The following is a 19,527-nucleotide window of genomic DNA, read 5'->3' as shown; positions in this document are numbered from 1 at the left end:
GACAGAACCCCCCCCCCCCCCCAAGGCGCGGACTCCCGGACGCACCTCAAAACCATAGGGAGGGTCCGGGTGGGCGTCTGTCCATGGTGGCGGCTCCGGCTCGGGAAGTGGACCCCACTTCATTAATGTCCTAGTTCCTCCCCTTCGCGTCCTGGGATAATCCACCCTCGCCGCCGACCATGGCCTAATAGTCCTCACCCAGAACCCCACAGAACTGAGGAGCAGCTCGTGACTGAGGGGCATCTCGGGACTGAGGGACAGCTCGGGACTGAGGGGCAGCTCGGGACTGAGGGGCAGATCGGGACTGAGGGGCAGCTCGGGACTGAGGCAGCTCGGGACTGAGGGGCAGCTCGGAACTGAGGGGCAGCCCGGAACTGAGGGGCAGCCCGGAACTGAGGGGCAGCCCGGAACTGAGGGGCAGCCCGGAACAGAGGGGAAACCCAGTACTGAGAGGAAGCCCAGTACTGAGATGAAGCTCAGGTAGGTAGTAGGCTCCGGTAGATCCTGGCTGGCTGGCGGATCTGGAAGATTCTGGTTGACAGGCTGATCTGGAAGAATCTGGTTGACTGGCAGATCTAGAAGATCATGGCGGACTGGCGGATCTAGCTGCTCTATGCAGACTGACAGCTCTGACTGCTCCATGCAGGCTGACAGCTCCTTGCAGACTGGCTGCTCTGCCTGCTTCATGCAGACTGACAGCTCTGACTGCTCCATGCAGGCTGACAGCATCCTGCAGACTGGCAGCTCCTTGCAGACTGACAGCTCCTTGCAGACTGACAGCTCCCTGCAGACTGGCAGCTCCTTGCAGACTGGCAGCTCTGACTGCTCCATGCAGGCTGACAGCTCCTTGCAGACTGGCAGCTCCTTGCAGACTGGCAGCTCCTTGCAGACTGACAGCTCCCTGCAGACTGGCAGCTCCTTGCAGACTGACAGCTCTGACTGCTCCATGCAGGCTGACAGCTCCTTGCAGACTGGCAACTCCTTGCAGACTGACAGCTCTGGCTGCTTCATGCAGACTGACAGCTCTGACTGCTCCATGCAGGCTGACAGCTCCTTGCAGACTGGCAGCTCCTTGCAGACTGACAGTTCCTTGCAGACTGACAGCTCCTTGCAGACTGACAGCTCCTTGCAGACTGACCGCTCCTTGCAGACTGACAGCTCCCTGCAGACTGGCAGCTCCTTGCAGACTGACAGCTCTGACTGCTCCATGCAGGCTGACAGCTCCTTGCAGACTGGCTGCTCTGCCTGCTTCATGCAGACTGACAGCTCTGACTGCTCCATGCAGGCTGACAGCATCCTGCAGACTGGCAGCTCCTTGCAGACTGACAGCTCCGTGCAGACTGACAGCTCCCTGCAGACTGGCAGCTCCTTGCAGACTGGCAGCTCTGACTGCTCCATGCAGGCTGACAGCTCCTTGCAGACTGACAGCTCCTTGCAGACTGGCAGCTCCTTGCAGACTGACAGCTCCCTGCAGACTGACAGCTCCCTGCTGACTGGTAGCTCCTTGCAGACTGGCAGATCCTTGCAGACTGACAGCTCTGGCTGCTTCATTCAGACTGACAGCTCTGACTGCTCCATGCAGGCTGACAGCTCCTTGCAGACTGGCAGCTCCTTGCAGACTGACAGCTCCTTGCAGACTGGCAGCTCCCTGCAGACTGGCAGCTCCTTGCAGACTGACAGCTCTGACTGCTCCATGCAGGCTGACAGCTCCTTGCAGACTGGCAGCTCCTTGTAGACTGGCAGCTCAGGCTGCTTCAAACAGGCAGGAGGCTCCGGCAGCGCAGGAGAGGAGGAAAACGCTGGCTGCGCTGAACAGGCGGGAGACTCCGACAGCGCAGGAGAGGAGGAAAACGCTGGCTGCGCTGTAGAGAAGAAAGGCTCTGATAGAGCAGGAGAGGCGAGGCGCACTGTAGGCCTGATGCGTGGTGCGGGCACTGGTGATACTGGAGCGAGGACACGCACAGGAAGCCTGGTGCGGGGAGCTGCTACCGGAGGACTGGTGTGTGGAGGTGGCTCTGGATAGACCGGACCGTGCAGGCGCACTGGAGCTCTTGAGCACCGAGCCTGCCCAAGCTTACCTGGCTCGATGCCCACTCTAGCCCGGCCAATACGAAGGGCTGGTATGAACCGTACCGGGCTATGCACCTGCACTGGAGACACCGTGCGCTCACTAGCATAACACGGTGCCTGCCCGGTCTCTTTAGCCCCCCGGTAAGCACAGGGAGTTTGCGCAGGTCTCCTACCTGGCATAGCCATACTCCCTGTAAGCCCCCCCCCCAATACATTTTTGGGGCCGACTCTCAGGCTTCCATCCGCGTCGCCGTGCTGCCTCTTCATACCAGCGCCTCTCTGCTTTAGCCGCCTCTAGTTCTTCCTTGGGACGGCGATATTCTCCAGGCTGAGCCCAGGGTCCTTTTCCGTCCAGTTCCTCCTCCCATGTCCAATTCTCCAAGTGATGCAGCCTCTCCCACTGCAACTGCTCTTCACGATTAGCAGGGAGAGTTGGCTCAGGTCTGACACCCGACTCAGCCACTCTCCCTCTGAGCCCCCCCCCCCCCAATACATTTTTGGGGCTGCTTTTCGGGTTTCCTTGCCAACCGTGTTCCCTCGTAACGTCGGCTCTTATCTCCGGCTGCCTCTGCTGTCCTCAGTGCCTCCACCTGTTCCCATGGGAGGCGATCTCTTCCAGCCAGTATCTCCTCCCAAGTGTAACAACCTTTGCCATCCAATACGTCTTCCCATGTCCATTCCTCCTTTCGCCTTTCCTGCGGTCGCTGCCTGTAACCACGCCGCTCGGTCCGTGTGTGGTGGGTGATTCTGTAACGGCGTTCTTCGTTTGTCGAAAGAGAGTCGGACCGAAATGCAGCGTGGTGGTTACTCATGTCTTTAATGAAGAAAAGTGACGATACATGAAATAACTATAATAAATACAAAACAACAAACGGAACGTGAAACCTAATTACAGCCTATCTGGTGAAACTACACAGAGACAGGAACAATCACCCACGAAAGACAAAGCGAAACTCAGGCTACCTAAATACGGTTCCCAATCAGAGGCAACGAGAATCACCTGACTGCTGATTGAGAACCGCCTCAGGCAGCCAAGCCTATACAACACCCCTAATCAGCCGCGATCCCAAATACTCCAAACCCCAATACCAAATACAATAACATAAACCCCTGTCACACCCTGGCCTGACCAAATATATAACGAAAACACAAAATACAATGACCAAGGCGTGACAGCTGTAGGTATCCTGGAGGGCAGGTAGTGTGCCACTGGTGTGCCCAGCCGTTGCGGGCGGTGCAGTTGCCGTACCAGGCAATGATACAGCCCGACAGGATGCTCTCAATTGTGCATCTGAAAAAATTCTGATGGTCTTAAGGGCCAAGCCGAATTGCGCCTTCTTCACCACACTGTCTGTGTGGGTGGACCATTTCAGATTGTCAGTGATGTGTACGCCAAGGAACTTGAAGCTTTCCACCTCCACTGAGGTCCCGTTGATGTGGATACGGGTGTGCACCCTCTGCTGTTTCCTGATGTCCACGATCAGCTCCTTTGTTTTGTTGACATTGAGGGAGAGGTTATTTGCCTGGCACCACACCCAGAGGGCCCTCACCTCCTCCCTGTAGGCTTTCTCATCATTGTTGGTAATCAGGCCTACTGTTGTGTCATCTGCAAACCTGATGATTGTGTTGGAGGTGTGCATGGCCACACAGTCATGGTGAACAGGGAGTACAGGAGGGGGCTGAACACACACACTTGTGGGGCACCTGTGTTGAGTATCAGCGAAGTGGAGGTGTTGTTTCCTACCTTCACCACCTGGGGGCGGCCCGTCAGGAAGTCCAGGACCCAGTTGCGCAGGGCAGGGTTCAGACCCAGGGCCCCAAGCTTAATGATGAGCTTGGAGGGTACTATGGTGTTGAAAGCTGAGCTATATTCAATGAACAGCATTCTGACATAGGTATTCTTCTTGTCCAGATGGGATAGGGCAGTGTGCAGTGCGATGGTAATCCGTGATTGTCTGTAGACCCTGCCACATACGTCTCATGTCTGAGCCGTTGAATTGCGACTCCACTGTCTCTGTACTGACGTTTTCCATATGCTGCATTGACCATGCAGACTGAAGGCAAGTGTCTTGTGGCGCTCCAAATGCGCTCCTTCAGTGACAGGGGGCAGGGCTAGGTCTGTGTGGAAAGCGGCATGGAGAGAGAGAGAGAGAGAGCGGAGAGGGATGACTCAAGTAGGTGTCTAAACTATAAAAATTGACATTACACATGGCATATCACATTTAATATTCAAATACCGTTATAGAAGTTAAAGTAAAAACCCAAACCTGTCCGTGCATCAACAGCGGTGTATAGTAAAATACGGTATACCACCCAGCCCTAAGTACGGTAGAGTGCATCAGAGTACAGTACATTACATAATACTGTACACAGTACCTTAAAGAAAAGTAGAGTATAGTACAGTACGATACAGTACAGGGGACTACAATACAGTAGAGCACAGTAGAACACAGCAAAATAAATAAAAGTAAAGTATAGTGTGATGTATTGTACCCTACTTTACTCTAATATACTTTACTCTACTGAACTATACTAAACTGCACTGCATTGTACTGAACTCTACTGAATTAAACTCTACTGTACTCTACTGTACTAAACTATTCTGAATAAAACTCTACTATCCTGCACCGTATCATGCCATACCATACCGTACTGTACTTTACTGTACTGTGCTCTTACTGTGCTGTTCAAACTTATGAAATGATGATCATTTCAGATTTGTCTATGGTCCGCACCGACCAAATATTGACTTTCAAATAATACCCAGCATGCTTTGCAAGTGTCTAAGGGACTGCATCTCAGTGCAAGAGCGTCACTACAGTACCTGGTTCGAATCCAGGCTGTATCACATCCGGCTGTGATTGGGAGTCCCCTAGGTCGGCGCACAATTGCCCCAGCGTCGTCTGGGTTTGGCTGGAGTATGTTGTCATTGTAAATAAGAATTAGTTCTTAACTATATTTGCCCAGTTAAATAAAAGTTACATTTAAAAACAAATAATAATAATTTTACATTTACATTTTGGTCACTCAGCAGACGTTCTTATCCGGAGCGACTTACAGTCAGTGCATTCAACTAAGATAGATAAAACAGCATATCACAGTCATAGCAAGAAAAAAAATCTGTAACCATTACTGAGAATGTTATTGTAGTTGAAATGGTCTGTTGGTTTATTCTGTCGGTTAGACTTCATTAACATCATTGCTGCCAGTTTCAAAGCTTTTGAAAAAGCTAACAGTAAATGCATGTGACAGAAGTTGTCAATATTGTTCCAATCTTCAGTTGGCTTCTCGCCTATATTAAGAGGCTTGAAAGTTATTAATTTGATATAATGCTTATTTCATTGAGAATGTACACTCCTTGTTCGGGCGACGTTCGGGGGTCGACGTCACCGGACTTCTAGCCACCGTCGATCCACCTTTAATTTTCCATTTATTTTGTCTTGTTTTCCCGCACACCTGGTTTGCATCCCCTCATTACTCGTCTTGCATATAACCCTCTGTTTCCCCCCATGTCTGTGTGTGGAATTGTTATGTGTAAATGTATGTGTACTCCAGGCTGGTTTGCGCCGGGTTATTGTAACCCGTGTGTGTTTAGTTTTCTGAGTGCCGTGTTTTGTTCGCCTCAATAAAGGGCTCCGTTTGCTACCCATTTCTGCTCTCCTGCGCCTGACTTCCCTGCAGCCAGTTACACACTCCTTTACAGAATTCCACACCTGAATTATGGAGTCAGCAGGAGCAGGTACCCCTGGTAGCAGAGTCGAGGAGCACTTCCAGGAGCACGCAGCGATGCTTCACCATCTCGGCGCCTCCATGGATCGCGTCGTTCAAACAATGGACCGCTGGGAGAGACAGAGAGTCCCTCCAGCGCCCCCACCAGCACAACAGGGGTCTCCACTACTCACTCCCTCTGCACCCGGTTCCAGTGGGATTCGTCTCGCACTTCCCAGGGAGTACAATGGGACGGCCGCACGCTGCCAGGGTTTCCTGCTGCAGCTGGATTTATACCCAGCTCCCTCGGGCCGTGAGAGGGTGTCTGCCCTCGTCTTGTGCCTCTCGGGGAAAGCTCTGGAGTGGGCCAACGATATGTGGGGAGAAGGAGATGTGGCGCTGGACCACTTTGAGGATTTCACCCGCTGCTTCCGGGCTGTCTTCAACCACCCGCCCGAGGGTAGAGCGGCGGGTGAATGTCTCTTCCACCTGAGGCAGGGGACGAGCAGCACCCAGGAGTTCACAATGGACTTTTGGACCCTGGCCGCCGGCGCGGGATGGAACGACAGGGCCCTGATCGACCACAATCGCTGCAGTTTCCGCGAGGACGTCCGTCGTGAGTTGGCCTGCAGGGACACCAACCTCACCTTTGACCAGCTGGTGGACCTGTCCATTCTGCTGGATAACCTGCTGGCTACCCGCAGACGTCCAGATCGGGATCTGTCAGTTACATCCCCCAGCACCATCGCTCTGATACCCATGGAGCTGGGAGGTGCTGCGCTCAGGGAGACCGGAGGAGGTTCCTTCACGTGCACCATCTGTGGCTGCAGAGGTCACACTGCTGGTCGGTGTCGGGTGGTTCCTCTGGGCGTCGAGGCAGCAGGCAGGGCACTCTGGCGTCACCCCGGGTGAGCCGGCACCATTCTCACCCAGAGCACTCTGTTGCACACCTGTTTTTGCATGTTACTTTTCCTGAGTTCCCAGCATAAGGCACTCGTCAATTCAGGCATCGGCTGAGAATTTCATAGACAGATAATTCGCCCATAGTTTAGGGATCCCAATTGTTCCAGTGGCTATGCCCTTCCCAGTTCACGCCTTAGACAGTCGGCCAATAGAGTCAGTGATAATTAGGGAGGCCACCACTCTCCTGGGCATGGTGACGCAGGGGGGTCACAAGGAGAGAATCAGTCTCTTCCACATTAACTCTCCTGCCTTTCCCATGGTGCTAGGCCTACCCTGGTTAGCTTGTCATGACCCCACTTTCATGGCAACAGAGGGCTCTCATGTGGTGGTCGCGAGGGTGCTCGGGGAGGTGTTTAGAGGTTTCCGTTGAAGCTACTACGGTGGAAAGTCCAAACCAGGTCTCCACCGTGTGCATTCCCCTCAAATATTCCGATCTGGCTCTCGCCTTCTCCAAGAGGAAGGTGACTCAATTACCACCCAATCGTCGGGGCTATTGTGCGATAAACCTCCAGATAGACGCCGCACTTCCTAGGAGTCACGTGTATCCCCTGTCACAGGTGGAGACGGCGGCTCTAGAGACATATGTCTCTGAATCTCTGCGTCAGGGGTACATTCGGTCCTCCACTTCACCCGCCTCCTCGAGTTTCTTTTATGTGAAGAAGAAGGAGGGAGGTCTGTGCCCGTGTATTGACTATTGAGCCCTAAACCAGATCACTGTGAAGTACAGTTACCCGCTACCTCTCATAGCCACAGCGATTGAGTCAATGCACGGGGCGCAGTTCTTCACAAAACTAGATCTCAGGAGCGCTTACAACCTGGTGCGTATCCAGGAGGGAGACGAGTGGAAGACAGCGTTCAGTACCACCTCAGGGCATTATGAGTACCTCGTCATGCCGTACGGGTTGATGAATGCTCCATCAGTCTTCCAAGCCTTTGTGGACAAGATTTTTTGGGACCTGCATGGGCAGGGTTTAGTGGTGTATATCGATGACATTCTGATATACTCCGCTGCACGCTCTGAGCATGTGTCCTTGGCGCGCAAGGTGTTTCGTTGACTGTTGGAGCATGACCTGTATGACAAGGTTGAGAAATGCCTGTTCTTCCAGCAGTCCGTCTCCTTCCTTGGATACCGCATTTCCACCTCAGGGGTGGAGATGGAGAGTGACCGCATTTCAGCTGTGCGTAATTGGCCGACTCCCACCACGGTAAAGGAGGTACAGCGGTTTCTAGGGTTTGCCAATTACTACCAGAGGTTTATCCGGGGTTTTGGTCAGGTAGCGGCTCCCATTACCTCACTGCTAAAGGGGGGTCTGGTTCAGTTGCAGTGGTCACCTGAGGCGGATAGGGCTTTTGGTCACCTAAGGGCTCTCTTCACCTCGGCGCCCGTGCTGGCCCATCCGGATCCCTCTTTGGGGTTCACGGTGGAGGTGGAGGTGGGATAGGAGCTGTGCTCTATCAGCGCTCGGGCACACCACCGAAGCTCCGCCCCTGTGCCTTCTTCTCGAAGAAGCTCAGCCCGGCGGAGCGAAACTATGATGTGGGGGGACCAGGAGCTGTTGGCTGTCGTCAAGGCGTTGAAAACGTGGAGACATTGGCTTGAGGGGGCTAAACACCCTTTTCTCATCTGGACTGAACACCGCAACCTGGAGCACATCCGGGCAGCGAGGAGACTGAACCCTCGCCAGGCAAGGTAGGCCATGTTTTTCACCCGTTTTGTTTTCAACCTTTCTTACAGACCAGGATCCCAGAATGTGAAGGCAGATGCACTGTCCCGGCTGTATGACACACAGGAGCGGCCCATGGATCCTACCTCCATACTCCCGCCCTCCTGCCTGGTGGCGCCGGTAGGATGGGAGCTGGACGCGGACATTGAGCAGGCGTTACGTGCAGAGCCTGCTCCCCTCCAGTATCCCGCTGGGCGTCTGTACATTCCGTCTGCAGTCCGTGACCGGCTGATCTATTGGGCTCACACGTCACCCTCCTCTGGTCATCCAGGGATCGGTCGGACAGTGCGCTGTTTGAGTGGGAAGTACTGGTGGTCCACCTTGGCTAAGGACGTGAAGGTTTATGTTTCCTCCTGCTCGGTGTGCGTCCAGTGTAAGGCTCCTAGGCATCTGCCCAGAGGTAAGCTACACCGATCTTCTTACCGATCTCCCCCCTCACAGGGTAACACCATGATCCTGGTCGTTGTGGATCGTTTCTCTAAGTCGTGCCGTCTCCTCCCTCTGCCCGGTCTCCCTACGGCCCTAAAGACTGCGGAGGCCTTGTTTACGCACGTCTTCTGGCACTACGGGGTGCTGATCTGATCGAGGTCCCCAGTTCACTTCGAGGGTCTGGGGGTCTCGATCAGCCTTACCCCGAGAGTAATGGGCAGGTAGAGAGAGTGAACCAGGATGTGGGCAGGTTTCTGCGGTCTTATTGACAGGACTGGCCCGGGGAGTGGGCGGCGTTCGTGCCCTGGGCCGAGATGGCTCAGAACTCGTTCCGCCACTCCTCCACTAACCTCTCCCCCTTCCAGTGCGTACTGGGGTACCAGCCTGTTCTGGCGCCATTGGCATCAGAGTCAGACCGAGGCTCCTGTGGTGGACGACTAGTTCAGGCCACGGAGGAGACATGGGACGCCGTCCATGTTTACCTCCTGCGGGCCGTGCTGCGCCAGAAAACCAGCGCCGTGTTTTGTTCACCTCAATAAAGGGCTCCGTTTGCTACCCATTTCTGCTCTCCTGCGCCTGACTTCCCTGCAGCCAGTTATGCACTCCATTACAGTCCTACAGTTGACAGTGCATGTCAGAGCAAATACCAAGCCATGAGGTCAAAGGATTTGCCCGTAGAACTTCAAGATAAGACTGTGTCGAAGAACAGATTCGGGGAAGGGTCGAAAAAAATGTCTGCAGCATTGAAGGTCCCCAAGAACACAGTAGCCTCCATCATTCTTAAATGGAAGAAGTTTGGAACCACTCCTAGAGTTGGCAGGCCAGCGAAACTGAGCAATCTGGGGAGAAGGGCCTTGGTCAGGGAGGTGACCAAGAAACCGATGCTCACTCTGACAGAGCTCCAGAGTTCCTCTGTGGAGATGGGAGAACCTTCCAGAAGGACACCATTTCTGCAGCACTCCACCTATCAGGCCTTTATGGTAGAGTGGCCAGCAGCCAAATTATTTTTATACCATGACAAACAAGATTCTCTGGTCTGATGAAAACAAGATTGAACTCTTTGACCTGAATGCCAAGGATCACATCTGGAGGAAACCTGGCACCTTCTCTAAGGTGAAGCATGGTCCCGGCAGCATCATGCTGTGGGGACATTTTTCAGCAGCAGGGACTGGGAGACTAGTCAGGATAGAGGGAATGATGAATTGAGCAAAGTACAAAGAGATCCTCGTTGAAAACCTGCTCCAGAGTGCTCAGGACTTCAGACTGATGCGAAGGTTCACCTTCCAACAGGACAACGACCCTATGCACACAGCCAAGACAATGCAGGAGTGGCTTCAGGACAAGTCTATGAATGTCCTTGAGTGGTCTAGCCAGGTCCTGTACCTGATCGAACATCTCTGGAGAGGCCTGAAAATAGCTGTGCAGCAGCTCTCCCCATCCAATCTGACAGAGCTTGAGAGGATCTGCGGAGAAGAATGGGAGAGACTCTCCTGTCACGAACCGGCTCAAAGCCCGTAACAAAAGGGAGACAACGTGGAGATAAGGAGTAACAAAAGATATATTTATTAACTAAAGCAACTAAGGAAAATATACAATGGTGTGTGTAATCAGTAATCAGTAGTGTAAGTGAGTGTTTTGCATGCATGAATGTGATAATGCAGGGTGTTGAAAGATGTTGTCACAAACAACCCAAAAACCACCAAGAAACACAACAAAATCCATAAAGGTGTCTGCATGGAGAGAGTCTCCTCCATGAATGGGGAAGTGGTGTATTTATCCTGGGAGACACCGGGCCCAGGTGTTTCCCATGTAGCTGACGACCCTCCCAACTCCGCCCACCAGCATCCTAATAAGGAAATAACAGAGAGAGAATACGGCAGACAGAGTGGGAGGGTCGTCACACTCCAAATACAGGTGTGCCAAGCATGTAGCGTCATACCCAAGAAGACTCAAGGCTGTAATCACTGCCAAAGGTGCTTCAAGAAAGTACTGAGTAAAGGGCCTGAATACTTATGTGAATGTGATATTTTCGTTTAAAAAATATATATATTCTATGCCTGTTTTTGCTTTGTCATGATGGGATATATAAATCTGTAACGTTACAAAATGTGGAAAAATCAAGGGGTCTGAATACTTTCCGAATGCACTGTATATGCAGTTGAAATTTGGCTTGAGAATCAATTAATGATTTTCAACTACCGGAACACTATATATTTTCACCTTACATTCATGAACCAAAAATGCACCTGATTTCAACTTCTGTAAAATACTTATTGCCACGTCCTGACCATAGAGAGCCCTTATTTTCTATGGTAGAGTAGGTCAGGGTGTGACTGGGGTTTTTTCTAGTTATTATTTTCTATGTGGGGTTCTAGTTTAGATTTTTTATGTTGGTGTTTGGTATGATTCCCAATTAGAGGCAGCTGGCTATCGTTGTCTCTAATTGGGGATCATACTTAAGTAGCATTTTTTCCACCTGTGTTTTATGGGATATTGTTTTGAGTTAGTGTATGTTACACCTCTTAGTTAAGGTTCGTTGTTTGTTTTGTTCTTTCTTTGTTGTTTTGTGCGTTTCTAATAAATAATATGTGGAAACCATATCGCGCTGCAACTTGGTCCGATAATTATTCCAGCAAACGTGACACTTATTTTCAAAGTCTGGGATATGTGTTTTTAGACTTGCAGAAAATATGTTTTTGTCATCCGGAAACTATGTATTTTCACCTTTCATTCAGCACCTAAATTGTACCTGACTTCAACGTTAGGAAAATATTTATTTTCAACCCCCGGAAACAACATATTTTCAACATCTGAAAAATACATATTTTTGACGTCCGGAAAAAACGTGTTTTTAACGTAATTTTACTCACTGGGAAGGTATTATTTCACTCAGTATCAACCTATTATGCTTCTGTATACTTTGAATATGACAATAGTTTAAAATGTCAATTTTTACTTATTTTCTTAGATTCCTTGTAAATGTTGAAGTCAATGTTTTTTATGTCACATTGTCACTACTGGGGGTGATTTTTGCTAATGACACCTTACAGGTTTACTCCTAGTCACTTCGTACATTCTTTGTCTCCAGACCTATAAAGGCTTCCGCATGCTTCCCAGCTGAAACTGTTATGACTACATTTTGTGATGTTTTGGTGAGGATTTTGTTGTCTGTTCTGTTCGGGCACCCCAAAAAAATTCTGAAGGAAAGCCGAAGTTCAGAGCCGAAGTCTACGCACGTTCATCTGTGATTGGTTGACTTTAGGGATTTTAAAATAAGTCTTTGTTGTCATTCAACAAGAGATGACTCGTTTTCATGCAATTTTTGTCATCGAGAAATACTGCACCAACATCTTAGTTAGATGTGAAATTGCTTGACTAAACAAATTAATGACAGATTTCTTGAGTTATTTTAGATACAATTCGGACAAGTCTGAGCTACGGCGTCTCAAAATGGACAAACAGTACTATTGCTATCGTTTTTCAAGCGAAGGTCTTTTAAGGGAGTTTGCGAGCACACTTGTTCAGTTCGGCTAGCCGAGTTCTGCTATGCACCAGCTGAACTGAAGCATGCTGATGCCATAATTCTCTGTCCTGCAGCAGCACACCCTGTACTCATAAGAAACACATGAAGAAGTTTATCACCTTGGAAACTTGATGCTTCTTCCTCATATTCTCAAGGTTTAGGGACAGATTTACTGGCTGGTCCAACTCAAGGTGTCAGAATAAAAATGCACCCCCCTCCCCAACATAAAAAAATATTTTCTCCTGACCCTCCTCTTGTCCTGTAAAATAAAGGAGAATCCATCCAGATATTTTTTTTTGAGGTCACCACCCATTCAAATGGCTGTCTATGGGAAAATCAAAGGAATACCTCCCAGATTGCAGTTCCTAGGGCTTCCACTAGATGACAACAGACTTTAGAAAGAGTTTCAGGCTTATTTTTTGAAAAATGAGGTAGAATCTGTAGTTTTTCTAGGTGGCTCTCATTTTGACTATAGTCTTGTGGCACACGTGGATGAAGGCACGCACTTCGTTATTTATCTCTGGTAATGAACATACTATTCTCCGTCTTAAATGTTATTGTTTATGTACATGTTAGGGTACCTGAGGATTGATTAGAAACGTTGTTTGACTTGTTTGGACGAAGTTTATTGGTCACTTTTGGGATTCCTTTGTATGCATTTTCAACGAGGGGAACAGGTGGATTACTGAATCAAGTGCCCCAACTAAACTGACTTATTTGGTATATAAAGAAGGACTTTATCGAACAAAACAACCATTTGTTATATAGCTGGGACCCTTGGGATTGCAAACAGAGAAAGATCTTCAAAGGAAAGTGATTTATTTTATCGCTATATCTTACTTTTGTGACGCCTCTGCTTGTTTGGAAAATATTTTTAATGCTTTTGTATGCAGGGCGCTGTCCTCAGATAATCACATGGTATGCTTTCGCCGTAAAGCCTTTTTGAAATCTGACAAAGTGGCTGAATTATAAAGAAGTTAAGCTTTTAAACGATGTAACACACTACAATTTTTGTATTTTGAATTTCATGCTCTTCAATTTCACCGGATGCTGTCGATATGGTGCGATAGGGCCCCGCCTTTCCAGCGCCCCCACCTTAAGAACAAAAAAACCCCAATAACTATAGCGACCCTGTGTTTATAAACGTGGATATTGACTTTTCCACTTCAGAATGCTTTTGTTGCACATTCGATGCCATGCAGAGCTACTGGCCATAAGGTTGAGGATTCACCGACCACCACAGATGAGCTCACTCTCCCTTCATTACACTACGAGCAGCACCGGCTGCTGACGACGATCAGCGAGGGGGAAATCGATTTTCAACATTGTGATGCCATATTTATAATTATATAAAATATATGCAACCATTTTCTATGCCAATGCACCACACAACCAATAAACAAAGCATACCGACTTCGGGCACTTCGATATCATGGTTTGCATTTTCAACACCACAATAAATAGATTGTCAATCTTGACAAACAGAAATGACATCCCTCCCTACCTTGTAGGCTTACCCAGTATCAAAGCTTGGCTTGACAATCTCTGAATGTTGTTAAACTTTTTGGGGTTTTGTAACAGATGTCTCTTTCCATTCGTCAATTGGCAGAATAAAGTTGGGGACTTATTTCCATTGTGGTCCCTATTGTTTTTTTTTTACATATACAGTGCCTTCGGAAAGTATTCAGACCCCTTGACTTTTTCCACATGTTGTTAGGTTACAGAATTATTCTAAAATTGATTAAATAGTTTTCCCCCCTCATCAATTTATACACAAAACCCCATAATGACAAAGCAAAAACAGGTTTTCCTAAATTGTTGCTAAAAAAACAAATGTTTACTCAGTACTTTGTTGAAGCACCTTTGGCAGCGATTACAGCCTTGAGTCTTCTTGGGAATGACGCTACAAGCTTGGCACACCTGTATTTGGGGAGTTTCTCCAATTATTCTCTGCAGACAGGACAATAATGGCGCCAGAGGGGATGGCTGCCATTTTACGTGCTCCTAACCAACTGTGCTATTTTGTTCGTTTTTTCACGTTATTTGTAATTTATTTTATGAACTTATTTTGTACATAATGTTGCTCCTACCGTCTCTTATGACCGAAAATGGCTTCTGGACATCAGAACAGCGATTACTCACCTCGAACTGGACAAAGATGTTTTCTTTAACGAGTCCGACGCAAAGGATTTACTGTTTTCTCAGGAACGGGCTCAAATCCCTATCATTTGCATGAAGAAAAGATAGAGAAAAAGGGGTTGTCTTCTGAGAATTCGTAGGCGAGTGAGTAGTCGGAAGTTTACAAACACCTTAGCCAAATACATTTAAACTCAGTTTTTCACAATTCCTGACATTTAATCCTGTCTTAGATAAACATTCCCTGTCTTAGGTCAGTTAGGATCACCACTTTATTTTAAGAATGTGAAATGTCAAAATAATAGCAGAGAGAATTATTTATTTCAGCTATTATTTCATTCATCACATTCCAAGTGGGTCAGAAGTTTACATACTGTCACGTTCGTTATAAAGATGAGACCAAGGCGCAGCGTGAGTAGAGTTCCACATGTTTTTAATAAAACTGAAACTCAACAAAACAAAACAAACAAGCACAACCGTGAAGCTATACGAATAGTGCAGACAGGCAACTAAACATAGAACAAGATCCCACAAACACCAAAGGGAAATGGCTACCTAAATATGATCCCCAATCAGAGACAACGATAAACAGCTGTCTCTGATTGGGAACCATATCAGGCCAACATAGAATTACAAAAACCCCTAGACCTACAAAACCATAGACATACAAAAACCCTAGACAGTACTAAAAACACTAGAAAATACAAAACTAGCGTACCCACCCTAGTCACACCCTGACCTAACCAAAATATAAAGAAAACAGATATCTCAGGTCAGGGCGTGACACATACACTCAATTAGTAGTTGGTAGCATTGCCTTTAAATTGTTTAACTTGGGTCAAACGTAAGGGTAGCCTTCCACAAGCTTCCCACATTAAGTTCTGTGAATTTTGGCCTCCTTTTGATTCCTCCTGAAAGAGCTGGTGTAACTGAGTCAGGTTTGTAGGCCTCCTTGCTTGCACACGTTTTTTCAGTTCTGCCCACAAATGTTCTATAGGATTGAGGTCAGGGCTTTGTGATGGCCACTCCAATACCTTTACTTTGTTGTCCTTATGCCATTTTGCCACAACTTTGGAAGTATGCTTGGGGTCATTGTCCATTTGGAAGACACATTTGCGACCAAGCTTTAACTTCATGACTGATGTCTTGAGATGTTGCTTCAATATATCCACATAATTTTCCTGCCTCATGATGCCATGTATTTTGTGAAGTGCACCAGTCCCACCTGCAGCAAACCACCCCCACAACATGATGCTGCCACACCCGTGCTTCATGGTTGGGATGGTATTTTTCGGCTTGCAAGCGTCCCCCTTTTTCCTCTAAACATAACGATGGTCATTATGGCCAAATAGTTCTATTTTGTTTCATCAAATCAGAGGAAATATCTCCAAAAAGTACGATCTTTGTCCCCATGTGCAGTTGCAAACTGTTGTCTGGCTTTCTTATGGCGGTTTTGGAGCAGTGGCTTCTTCTTTGCTGAGCGGCCTTTCAGGTTATGTCGATATATGACTCGTTTTACTGTGGATATAGATACTCTTGTACCTGTTTCCTCCAGCATCTTCACAAGGTCCTTTGCTGTTGTTCTGGGATTGGTTTGCACTTTTCGCACCAAAGTACGTTCATCTCTAGGAGACAGAACGCATCTCCTTCCTGAGCGGTATGACGGCTGCGTCGTCCCATGGTGTTTATACTTGCGTACTATTGTTTGTACAGATGACCTTGGTACCTTCAGGCGTTTGGAAATTGCTCCCAAGGTTGAACCCGACTTGTTTCATCAGATTAGAGAATCTTGTCTTTAGGTGCCTTTTGGCAAACTCCAAGCGGGCTATTATGTGCCTTTTACTGAGGAGTGGCTTCCGTCTGGCCACTCTACCATAAATGCCTGATTGGTGGAGTACTGCAGAGATGGTTGCCATCACCACAGAGGAACTCTGGAGCTCATTCAGAGTGACCATCAGGTTCTTGGTCACCTCCCTGACCAAGGCCCTTCTCCCCCGATTGCTCAGTTTGGCCAGGTGGCCAGCTCTAGGAAGAGTCTTGGTGGTTCCAAACTTCTTCCATTTAAGAATGATGGAGGCCACTGTGTTCTTGGGGACCTTCAATGCTGCAGACATTTTTTGGTACCCTTCCCCAAACCTGTTCCTTGACACAATCCTGCCTCGGAGCTCTACGGACAATTCCTTGGACATCGTGGCTTGGTTTTTGCTCTGACATGCACTGTCAATTGTGGGACCTTATATAGACAGTTGTGCCTTTCCAAATCTTGTCCAATCAATTGAATTTAGCACAAGTGGACTCCAATCCAATTGTAGAAACATCTCAAGGATGATAAATGGAAACAGGATGCACCTGAGCTCAATTTCCAGTCTCATGGCAAAGGGTCTGAATGCTTATGTAAATGTATACATTGATAAGAATTTCTAAAAAACTGTTTTTGCTTTGTCATTGTGTGTGGATTGATGATGATTTAAGAAAAATGTAATCAATTTAGAATAAGGCTGTAACGTAACAAAATGTGGTAAAAAGTCAAGGGGTCTAAATATTTTCTTAAATAGATAGAGACTACAAACTGCTCAACCTCCAGACGAATAGGAACTAGAGACAGAAAGGAGCACTGAAACAAATGCTAGAAGTAACAAAACAAACTGGCAACAGACAAACAGAGAACACAGGTATAAATACACTGGGGATAATGAGGAAGATGGGTGGCACCTGGATGGGTGTGGAGACAAGCACAAAGACAGGTGAAATAGATCAGGTGTGACAATGTTGGCCACATTTACGTGCCCTTAAAAACAGCAATAACAAACTACAAAAACAGTATTCCTTGTGTTTCGAGGCTATTTCCTAAATTGATTGCATGCATAGGCCTATACAGCAGGCTTAGGTGTCCATTCTATGATATTGATATTTTAATATACAGTACCAGTCAAACGTTTGGACATACTTACTCATTCAAGGGTTTTTATTTTTATTTTTTACTATTTTCTACATTTTAGAATAATAGTGAAGACATCAAAACTATGAAATAACACATATGGAATCATGTAGTAACCAAAAGAGTGTTAAACAAATCAAAATATATTTGCGATTCTTCAAAGTAGCCACCCTTTGCCTTGATGACAGCTTTGCACACTCTTGGCATTCTCTCAACCAGCTTTTTATTTTTTATTTTTTTATTTTACCTTTATTTAACCAGGTAGGCAAGTTGAGAACAAGTTCTCATTTAAAATTGCGACCTGGCCAAGATAAAGCAAAGCAGTTCGACAGATAAAACGACACAGAGTTACACATGGAGTAAAAACAAACATACAGTCAATAATGCAGTATAAACAAGTCTATATACAATGTGAGCAAATGAGGTGAGAAGGGAGGTAAAGGCAAAAAGGGCCATGATGGCAAAGTAAATACAATATAGCAAGTAAAATACTGGAATGGTAGTTTTGCAATGGAAGAATGTGCAAAGTAGAAATAAAAAATAATGGGGTGCAAAGGAGCAAAATAAATAAATAAATAAAAATTAAATACAGTTGGGAAAGAGGTAGTTGTTTGGGCTAAATTATAGGTGGGCTATGTACAGGTGCAGTAATCTGTGAGCTGCTCTGACAGTTGGTGCTTAAAGCTAGTGAGGGAGATAAGTGTTTCCAGTTTCAGAGATTTTTGTAGTTCGTTCCAGTCATTGGCAGCAGAGAACTGGAAGGAGAGGCGGCCAAAGAAAGAATTGGTTTTGGGGGTGACTAGAGAGATATACCTGCTGGAGCGTGTGCTACAGGTGGGAGATGCTATGGTGACCAGCGAGCTGAGATAAGGGGGGACTTTACCTAGCAGGGTCTTGTAGATGACATGGAGCCAGTGGGTTTGGCGACGAGTATGAAGCGAGGGCCAGCCAACGAGAGCGTACAGGTCGCAATGGTGGGTAGTATATGGGGCTTTGGTGATAAAACGGATTGCACTGTGATAGACTGCATCCAATTTGTTGAGTAGGGTATTGGAGGCTATTTTGTAAATGACATCGCCAAAGTCGAGGATTGGTAGGATGGTCAGTTTTACAAGGGTATGTTTGGCAGCATGAGTGAAGGATGCTTTGTTGCGAAATAGGAAGCCAATTCTAGATTTAACTTTGGATTGGAGATGTTTGATATGGGTCTGGAAGGAGAGTTTACGGTCTAACCAGACACCTAAGTATTTGTAGTTGTCCACGTATTCTAAGTCAGAGCCGTCCAGAGTAGTGATGTTGGACAGGCGGGTAGGTGCAGGTAGCGATCGGTTGAAGAGCATGCATTTAGTTTTACTTGTATTTAAGAGCAATTGGAGGCCACGGAAGGAGAGTTGTATGGCATTGAAGCTTGCCTGGAGGGTTGTTAACACAGTGTCCAAAGAAGGGCCGGAAGTATACAGAATGGTGTCGTCTGCGTAGAGGTGGATCAGGGACTCACCAGCAGCAAGAGCGACCTCATTGATGTATACAGAGAAGAGAGTCGGTCCAAGAATTGAACCCTGTGGCACCCCCATAGAGACTGCCAGAGGTCCGGACAGCAGACCCTCCGATTTGACACACTGAACTCTATCAGAGAAGTAGTTGGTGAACCAGGCGAGGCAATCATTTGAGAAACCAAGGCTGTCGAGTCTGCCGATGAGGATATGGTGATTGACAGAGTCGAAAGCCTTGGCCAGATCAATGAATACGGCTGCACAGTAATGTTTCTTATCGATGGCGGTTAAGATATCGTTTAGGACCTTGAGCGTGGCTGAGGTGCACCCATGACCAGCTCTGAAACCGGATTGCATAGCAGAGAAGGTATGGTGAGATTCGAAATGGTCGGTAATCTGTTTGTTGACTTGGCTTTCGAAGACCTTAGAAAGGCACGGTAGGATAGATATAGGTCTGTAGCAGTTTGGGTCAAGAGTGTCCCCCCCTTTGAAGAGGGGGATGACCGCAGCTGCTTTCCAATCTTTGGGAATCTCAGACGACAC

The sequence above is a fragment of the Oncorhynchus kisutch genome, linkage group LG5, assembly GCF_002021735.2.
Source record: "Oncorhynchus kisutch isolate 150728-3 linkage group LG5, Okis_V2, whole genome shotgun sequence".
Lineage (NCBI taxonomy): Eukaryota > Metazoa > Chordata > Actinopteri > Salmoniformes > Salmonidae > Oncorhynchus > Oncorhynchus kisutch.
Note: the sequence above shows the minus strand (reverse complement) of the source record.